The sequence below is a fragment of the Corvus cornix genome, chromosome Z (assembly GCF_000738735.6).
Source record: "Corvus cornix cornix isolate S_Up_H32 chromosome Z, ASM73873v5, whole genome shotgun sequence".
NCBI classification, from domain to species: domain Eukaryota; kingdom Metazoa; phylum Chordata; class Aves; order Passeriformes; family Corvidae; genus Corvus; species Corvus cornix.
Window position 1 is genome coordinate 321,555 of NC_046357.1, and position 10,119 is coordinate 331,673.

General features: G+C 44.2%; 1 long non-coding RNA gene across 1 annotated transcript in view; it reads right to left on the reverse strand.

Annotated features, from left to right (window-relative positions):
- The window catches only part of LOC109143292, a 45,403-nt gene continuing 35,284 nt past the window's right edge, over window positions 1-10,119 (reverse strand). Inside the window, exons 5-10 of the long non-coding RNA XR_005603859.1 lie at window positions 9,440-9,528; window positions 8,223-8,294; window positions 6,477-7,189; window positions 1,713-6,361; window positions 1,442-1,585; window positions 1-744 (exon numbers count right to left, since the gene is read on the reverse strand). This is a non-coding gene — a long non-coding RNA (uncharacterized LOC109143292). The remainder of the gene's footprint in view (window positions 745-1,441; window positions 1,586-1,712; window positions 6,362-6,476; window positions 7,190-8,222; window positions 8,295-9,439; window positions 9,529-10,119) is intronic.

Consider the following 10,119-nt stretch of genomic DNA (forward strand, 5'->3'; position numbering starts at 1 on the left):
TTTACACTGTAAATCCCTCGTACTTTTAATAATCTACTGACAGCAGACACAAAGAAAATCCAAATAAACCATGATCTTCCCAAATACAGATGGTTTGGATTTTATAGAATTGGCTTGAACAGATTAATAGAGCCCTGACCTAAGCAGAAAATGCTCTTTAGGAAATGAGCTGGATGCCTCCAGCTCACCAAACAGCATTATGAGAGCAAACTGCTGCCAGAGGCTGCTCAGAATGACTTGCTTTTTGCTGTTCAGTTTATTATTTATTTATTCTCAACAGCTCTGGTGAAATACAAAATGAGAGTGCAGAGGTCCCCAGCCACTCAGGAGGTGAAAATCACCCAGACAAGGCTCCCTTTGGTTTGATGTGGCACCAGCTGCACATGGAGTTTTGTAATTCCTGTCTTTTAAATGATTATTGTACTTCAGTGACTGCCAAGGGGTATTTAAAATGTTCTATTCACGCTGTATTACTCATTCCAGTGAACTTAACAAATCATAAAAGTAGTAGTGGCAAGGTACAGGTTTTATCTGATTGGCTCTTCCATCGTGATTTAAAACAGGATTTCATGATTTCTGCAGAGGAAGAAATAAAATCTGCATCACACCGAGCCAAAAGGAGGCTGTGTACAGACACACCTCAGCATCGTTCAATATTTAATGGTGTTACTTAACAATCTTTTGCTGAAAAAAGGCTTTTCTCACTGCAAAGCTTCTCACTGGTGATGATTTTTCTCCTTCTTTCTGGAAAAAATTTCATAAGAAATGTTAATATTTTATCAGGTTGCTGTTGGACTAACATAATTACCTCTGTGTTCTCAGTATATACCTTCCTTAAAGCATTATTGAAATGGCTGGGGGCTGAGCATGGTTCAGAACACAGAAAATGAGTAAAAGAATAACTATTTAAAAACATGTCAGTATTTTATAATGCATTATTGAGAATGTCATAGAAAACTCATTAAAGCTATAAGCCAAGCCAAGTTGAATTGAGCTCCCACAAAACATAAATTGTTAATTGTTGCTCAGTTCCCAGTGACAGTATAACACTGCAGGCATGAGGAAGAAAAAAAAAGACTAACCCTGGAGAAGTCCAGAGAAGTCCTGTGTCTCTGTCAGTAAACGGTAGTTTACAGGAAAGGAAAAACCCAACATTTTGGGGCTATTTAAAGGGTAATAATAGAATTGTAGGTGTGGTGCCACAGCCTTTGGAAAGGGGCTGCTAATTGTTCTAAAAGGCCTTTGATATAGTCAGTGGCCCATTTTCCAGACAATTCCTTCCAGCTCACCATCTCCCACAGCATGGGAGTGTTCTGGATCGTGTGGGAGTGGGGGGGCCAGGTCCCCAGGCAGCAGTGCCACTGGCAGAGGCCCCTGGGCAGTGCTGTCACAGGGCAGGAGCTTTCCTTCCAGGTCAGTACTTAACCTGAGGATGTTTTACCTTGCTTAGCCCATGAGCAATCCAAATACCATGAGATTTGTTCTGCAGACTGTTTCTTTCACTTGCATTTCACATTCTGTCTGTATTAATACACCTGGGGTTTGTTGGGATGTGCGTGGTACTGAGAATCACAGGAAGACATCCCTGAGGAAGACAGCAAAAGAGGAAAATAAAATGAAACCTGAAGCATTTATGAAGTAAAGTTGCTCAGATTTGTACTGTGTCAGGGTCACTCAGCAGTGTGTGAGTCCCACCTGCGTGTGGCACTCACCCGTCTGGGCAGGTGGCAGGGAGGGAGAGCATCCAACAGGCCTGGAGTTGAGAGCTGGGGATAGAGTGAGACACAGGAGCTTTCCACAGCTTCCGTGGGAATACGGGTGTTCAGGTGAGTCACACGGGCCTGAGTCAAGCCCAGAGCCTCTAATCTCTGGGGCATCTCCCTAGCAATGCTGTCCCTCCTGTTCCACCACACCACGGGCCACTGCAGGGACAGGAGCTCTCCCTAATGCTCCCTGAGCTGCTCACCCCTTGAGGGAAGAAAAACCCCAGACCCAAAAGACTGGTGTAATTAACATTCAGACTCATCTTGCTTGGTCTCTTGTCTCTGGAACTGGCCGGAGTGGAAAATTACCTCCTTCTGTTAGCCTCTCTATAATTCTATGTAATTTGATTTCTCCTGGTTCTTATATTATGGTGCATAGGGAATAAGTATCAGGTGTCCATCTTCTCCAGAGATTTGTGCTCTTACAGGCCCATACCCCCTCCTTCAGTCCCTTTCCTGCTGCAAACCTATAGCACAGCCAGTCCCTCTAAGCTCCCCAGCTTTCCTTAACCTGTGGGACCTTTCAAACAATCCATTTCAGTTCTAAGCAGTGCCTTTGCAATCCTCATCCTCTTTACCTCCCCTCCCAGCCCGTTACAGGGTGGCTCTTTGGGAGTAAGAGCCCTGACAAACACAACCCTGAGACAACAGACCTGCACCTTCCTGTAAAGCACTTTCTGGCTGCAGATTTGGTACTTGCAGCATTGGGCTACCCCACCAAATACAGCTTTTCTTAGTTCATGTCTTGCTAAAGCTGGTGTGCCACCCCAAGAGCTGTCAGCACACCACCCCAACACGTGGCCATGGTGGGATACTCCATATGAGCTTGAAATGTTTTTACTGAGGGCACAATTCCTTGTCCAGGATCCTTCAAGGGTATTTTTGGCTGGCATAGCCCCAGTGAAAATCCTGCACCAATGCTTTCTGGAAGGAAGGGGGAAGGAAGGGAGAGGTCAGCTCAAGCTCTGGAGCCCTGCCCCTGGGAAGAGGAGCAAAGGAATTTGGGTCTCATGGAAGTTTCCGGATTGTTGCCTGCATTGCTCATTCTCTGCAGGATTATCAATAGGGAATTTGCACTAAAATCCCTCTCTGCTGACCTTTAAGGAGACATTGCCGTGTTCAAACTCGCAAGCTCTGGGAAGGAGCCCAGCTTTTGTAAATCCTCTATCATTCCTGCCCCAAACAGTAATCAGCACACCCACCCCACCCGTCCCATTGGAATTCCAAATCATGAATGCGTATCTCGTTTCGGGGTGGAGATTTCTCCTGCACTTTGGGTTTCGTAACCCCACTGTTTGGGTTGCAGCTGACAATCATTTCTCCTGTGTCTGCTGGGCACGGAATGACTTCTTCCATTCCAAATGCCAAGTGCAGCACAGTTGCTTTGTGGAGGTTTATCCAGGTTAGGACAAGTCCTCCTCCTCCTCCTCCTGGCAGGTTTTGGATGCATGAGGACAGATTTTCTCACACTGCTGCAAGAGGAATCATTATCCTCAGTCTATCACACTTGCTAACATCTTCCACTTTACTGTCATTACTTTTCATCTCCAACTGGGATTATGGGATTAACTGGTCAGTGTGCACGGGGACTCTGCAGAACAGCAGGGAGGAGGGATAACAGTTCCACAAAAAATCAGATTGGAGATCTGATTTTCCAACCCAAACCATTCCACGATTCCATGATTCTAAGAGCAAATCAGGAAGGAGAGGGACTTTAGAACTACTCCAATATAAAAGCCAAGTGCAGTCAGTCAGGTACTCTTAATTGAGATCCTACTGACATAACGCAGGAGATTTAGATACATTTTAGTATCTTTTGTTTTGGTCGGTTGTTTTTTTTTTTTTAATCAAAATCAATTCAACTGGCTTTTCCAATCACTGAAATTCTTGATTTGAAAAGCTTTTTGAGCCCCTTGCTCCCAGGCAGTTGGTAAATGGCTCACACCAAGTGAGGGGCTGTGCTTGAACACTGTGCTCAGGAAGGCGGTGCCTGAAGCAGCACCCAGGTGTTGGGTAATTGCAGCTGCACATTTACAAGTGCCAGTAACTGTATTGTTCACTCCTGAAGCTTTGCTCTCACTCACAGTGAGCTCCATTAGTTCTATGAAAAGTCCAGGTTGGGTCACACGAATATTTAGGGAGTCAGATATCTCAGTTTGTCTGATGGGATTTCTTACAGCTCTGGTGTACTCTGATCTGATTTTTCATCCTCTGTTGTAGCACTTACAGATTCAGAAATTAGAAATGTTACAGCCACTTGCATCCACTCCCATCTACTAAGGAACACAGAATATAGTGGTACTTTTGACAGAAATTTAGAGATTGATGGGGAAAATCATGGGGGTTGAAACCAGGAAAGTTAATTTGATGATCCAACCCTCCTCGCAGTGATGTCAGTTTCTGTTAATAATTGAGACATTATTAGGGCTATCCCTACTTTTAATATCATCTTTCTAAAGGAGAACTCATTCACTTACCTCAAATCCAGACAACATCAGGATTTTGATTCTTGTGGAATTGAAGGCAGGTCAAACTCACAGTCCTACCTGATCATGTCTGAAGGAGAAACAGGAGTGATCCCCAAGACATGGCCTTTAGACCCTTTAAAGTGTGACAAACATACAGTTAATAACAGACAAACTACTTCAGTGAGGTTTGGCAAGAAATCTCAGCCCCCCCATCTTTGTTCCTGTCCAAAAGGGAGATTTTGGATCTCCCTCTCTCAAAAGCAGCAATGAGCTTTACCATTTCTGTGCCTTTGTTTCAGTTGTGTGAAGTCAGACAATACTGACAGGTGTTCCTGAAAGGAGGTGTAAGAAGCTTTCAACCATTTCTGCACAGGGCTATAAAGATTTGGGAGAAAAGTGACTTTTTGTGGTTTCCTTCAGGAGATGTCCCCATATCAAATCTTTTAGGAAATACCTGTTCTTGAATAAAACATGCTCATTAGAAGAAGGATAATATTAACCTGGAGACCCTGGAAGATCCTCGGGCACAGAAAGCAACAGCATCCCTCTGAAAGGGGTGAAAGATTCGGCTCCAACCCCACGAAGTGCTTGCCAGGATGTGGCACCAATCCCACCAGCTCACACTGAGGCATTTGGATAGTCCTGTTCAATGAGCTGTTTGGTTCCATTTGGGTATGTACTGTTTTTAAAAATTTCTGTGCATTCAACCAAAGCAAACTGTCATGGCACAAGTTATTGACTGAACTTCCTGAGGTGCCTTAACCTAAAGGAATACTGCAGCAGTGGATACTGCAGCAATAAAATTGCAGAATGTTAATGAGTAAGTGTTTCACTAGGATTTCTGTGAGTGTGACTGCTGTAGGGAAATGAATCAGTTGTCTGTGCTTAGTGGAATTATCTTTATAAACAGTTCACTTGCAGGCTGAGGGGACTGTAGGGCATACCGTGAGAGCAACCATGTGCGAAACAGCCAGAATATTTTCTCTCTATTCTCTTATGCTGTTTGTCTAACTTCAACTCAAGCTGCCCAACATTTCTCCAGAGCCTGGGCATGGTTTGGGAAATGCAGGGTCTCTCTTCAAAATACAGATTCAGAACAGTCTAATAATTAACAGTACAAGAGAGTTCTGGTGTAGGATAAGGAATGCCAATTAAGAATATCCATATTCCAAAATACTCCTGGAAGTACTCAGTGTCGGTCTGTTGAGGAGCCCAGCAAGGCACTTCCCCCTTGGCTGTATGGCTCACATGGCACCCTTGGCCCAGCATCCCCCAGCTGGACAGGCTGAGCACCACAGAGGAGGGAAGAAGAAGAGGGAACAAACAAAACAGAGCAGAGGGAAACAAGAGGGATTAGTTAGAGGAGAACTGGGAGGAGAGTAGTGAGCAAAAGGGTGAGTAGGAGGAAAATCAATCTGAGGTGTGGGTGGGTAAGAGGTACATAAAGCCATGAAGATGGCACCAGATTAGAGTCGTGAGTCAAACATTGAAGCATAGAACAAGTCTACAAAGGGTATCCCAGATTGCTCTAATTCACACAAAAATGTGGGGAAAGAACCGCTCTGCCAGAGATCTGTTACACAAACCCAATATTCACCATGTGCAATAAGTAAAGCTCAAAGTTGAGTCAAGGGGATGATGCACATATGTGGGGTCAAGTGGCGGCACAGGTTCCAAACGTGCCCAAAATACAAGGAAGGAATAGAATGGGATTAAGAATTGTGCAAAAATGTAAAAACTGAGATTACTTGGAAAGGTCCCTCCCTGAAAAAGGAGGACTTTATATGGTTTATACTTACCGAGCCATCTTAGGCTCTGAAGAGGAATCAGTTCAATCCACCCAGCCTCTGAATTGCACTCATGGACATTTTTCATCGATCAACCACACAGGGAGTAGAGACACTTACCCTGGCAAACCAAAAATGGCCAGTGCCAGATGGTATGAAACCTGTGATGGTTTTTCTTGCCTTAAAACCTTATCCGCCTTACTACTTATTTCTGTAAGATTACACCTCTTTATAGCACCCTCTAACCTTCTTGGGGCCATGGATGAAATTCAATCCTGAACTGGCTGAACATCACATGGAGACTGTTCTTCTGGTGCTTCCATATTCATCTCCATCTGGTATGCTGGGAAGAAGAGCCAGAAGGATGCAGTGAGTGACACCTCCTCTTGCCAGAAGACCCTCCAGGCAGCAGCTCATGCCAATGGCAGAACATGCTCTCCAGGGAGGGGATCACATACCTCATGTACTCAAACCACCCTCAAAAGAACAAACTCCTTCTCTGACACAGAAAGATCCAGAGATAAATCTTCGTCAGCAAGGAAGATGTACAGATCTGTCAGAAACACCATCTGAGGCTACCTGAGGTTCAGCAGGTTGGCATTTCTGTGCCAGACAAACATGTTTTGCTTGTCTGTTCATAAATTCTGAACACAGTCATTTCTGCTGACACTCACAGGGATGGCAACACACGGCAGAGGGAAGCTGGGGACAGCACAGCTCCATCCATCCAAGTCAGGCTCCTTGGAGCTTCTCTGGCAAGACAAAAATTTGCAGGAATTCTGAGAGCAAGAGTAGGAAATAGTAACCAACCAAAACCTAAATGTGTTGTTTATCTGAGGGTACAGGTTGAACACTGCAGGGAACCCGATTCCCAGCCTCCCCAAACAAGAGTCAGGAACAGTTCTCCAGAGATGTGTTAAATTATTCTGAAGTAAGGCTGATAGCATGGCATCTGTGTGAGCCTGTGCAGCTACTTTTCTTGCTGAGTGGGAGGAGGATTAGTAGAGAGAGAAAAAAGACTTCAGTGAAGGTATTCTGTGTTGTCAAAAGCTGCAGCACGTGTAACTCTGTGGGTGGCTGCACATCCTTACGGAGTCCCCACGGATTGCGGCGGGGCTCTGCCTCTTTTCTCATCAGCCAGAGCTGGATGCATCCTCCTGTGGGCACACACCTATAACAGGAATATATTATGGATTTGTTTTGGTCCAAATAGCAGCACTTTTGAAGAAGTTGCACAAATTTAATGCAGATGTGCCTACATCAAGATTGCTGACATTTCTATAGACCAACACACACAAAGCATAAATCACATTTACCAGCAATCCAGTGCTTAGGCATTTCCACTGTGCTTACTTCAGGAGTTTAATCAAATGAATGCTATCACCATCTAACATCATTAATCAGCCATTTTAAGCAGTAATGGGGGCTTAAAGTAGGATGAGCGAGTGAATTTCTAGTTAGCTCACACTTCTCTGCATATTAATTTTAAGTCTTGAATAGAATCATAAAATATCCTGAGTTGGAAGGGACCCACAGGGATCAGCAGAGTCCAACTCCCAGCTAGCCAGTACAACGCCTCCCTGCCCTCATTCTGTTTCAAATCAATCTTTGCCACAGCTCTACATGAGCTCTGCCCAGTGATTAATTTTCTGGAATACTTTCCCCTTAGTTTCAGGCTTGAAGTCACATCTATAGGAAACAGCATTTTAACTTCCATAAGGCACCTTCCTTGGTACACAGAAGAGGACAAAGACCAAAAGAATTTATTTTTCCTGTGTATATGGAGCCTGCAAAAGAACCATGGAAGCTATAAACCAGGAAAAGAAGAAGGATGCTGTGACAAGTTTTATATATATATATATGTGGCCACTTTATTGTAATGCCTCTATAATATATATATACACATATATATCTATACATATACACACGCACATACATACATGTATATATATATACAGCCATGGCTGTTGGTACAGGCCCACTCATGAACATGTTACATAAAATGACATTGTGAGGTGGCTAAAAGCAGCAACTTCCCTCAAAAACAAACAAACTGACTCACTTTCACATGTCTCTGGTAAAACAGAGGGATGCTGCTACGTGATGGATAAACCCTGTGGATCCTGGGGACAGCTGCCTTCCCAGTTCCAGCAGAACTACGTGGTCCCATGGCAGGACCTGGCTGCTCACAAGTGGCTCCTTACCTGTTCCCATGTGCAGGGAACCATTGCTGGAAATCTGTGCACAGAGCTGGCTGTCCTCCTTGCAAACTACTCCTGCAATAGAGAAAAATATAACAATCCACATAACCTATTGCTCCTTTTGTGTCTCAGACCTCTGCTTCCCTGCCCAGACAGGCTGCCCATGTGGTGAGAGAGCAATTGTAGGGCAGAATAATCCATTAGGAGCATCTGGATGCATACCCTGCAGCCACAATTTGTCCTTGGTGTTCTTACTTTCTTCTCCTTAATCGTATTCCCTGCCTGCTGGAGTGTGAGCAGCATTTCAGTCACTGGAATCGCTTTACTAGGACATATCACTTGGAATTGCTTCAGAGATGATTTAATCTTTGTACAATGCTTTGAATTTGTAAGTAATATTATTGCTATGATACCTCGCTCTCTCCTGGAGGATTCCCCTGCTACTGCAAATTTTCATGGAATTATGGCTAAAATTGCCTGGCAGACTGGTTTCTCTCATCTTTTTTTTCAGGCCAGCCAGTCAGGAGAACAGCAATGTGCACTATCTGGGACAACATCCCAAAGTAAACACCCGCACAAAGGGCTCTGAGTAATGTTGTAGTAATTCCTGATCACAGAAGTGCCTTCAGGGAAACACGAGATGGATTCCCTTTTTAAACCACATAAAATAATAGCAGGGTTTTGTTGCTGCTTTAGTCAAGCCAACATACATCCCCTTCCCTCAGAAAGTAATAAAACAGCAAATTGCCCCAAATGGGCCCGGTTTTGTTCAGACAACAATGCAAGTCATAAAATCAATAATATCCCAAAACAATTGCCCAGAGCTGAACAATGGGATACACTGGGTGAAAGCTAAGCAGGAGTAATGCCCCCTTAAGGGAAGACTCATCACACATCACAGGAGACAGAATGCAGCAAGGAAGAGTGACAGCCAGAACAGCCTGAATTTTGATTTGTGGCAATACAGACTCATAGGGAGGAAAAAAAAAAACAAACCAAAACAACCTTCTACTGTAAAAAAAACCCAGACAAAACCCCAAACAAAAAGACTACCACCACCACCACAACAACAACAAAAAAAAAAAACAACAAGAAAACCAAACAAACCCAAACAAACAAAAAAAAACTCAATCAGAAAAAGAAGACTTTCTAAGTGTACTCTGATGGGAACCTTTCCATGTTCAAAAGGGTCCAGAGACCAATCTGTGAGCAAAACTCACCTTTCCACTGACATTCCAAATGGGAACCTGAGAAGGAATGAAGTGCTTGAACACCTGCACAGCTCCAGGACTAAATGGGTTCAGCTCTTCTGGGGAAAGGAAATTCAGAAAGGAAATACAATGGAAACAGGCACAGAACTCAGGTCAGTGATTTTTAGTTCCTCAGTCTTATCCTTCATTTCCAAATATCCCTGCAAGACCATGTGTATATTCTACTCCTCTGAATGTATCACTGAACTCGGCAGCATTTGTCATTTCCCAGATCCCAGTAACTCCATTCCCTCCTGCTTCCTAAACTAATCCTGAGTGACAGCGTGTAGATCTAATGCTTTGAAAGCATTATTTTAAAGCCAAATGTGCTCCGTCAGGAACCGCAGCAAACCTGGAAGCAGCAGGTCAGCCCATGCTGTTCCGCAGAGCTCACGCCGGGAATTCAGCGGTGTGGTTCCCCATCTGTCGGCAGGAGCAAGGAGTAACACAGGAGCTCCTCAGGAAAACAGATTGGGATTCAGACGGAGTCAAGGGCCCCGTTCTGTTTTCCTTAGAAACGTCAACCCCTGATTTCACAACCTGGGGAAAAGAGCTGCCCTCCACGTGGGAAACGTCCCTGCCATGCTCGGTGGAGAGGTTTTAGAGGAACATGGACTTGCATAAAATCCATGAGTATAGATTTGATGGAT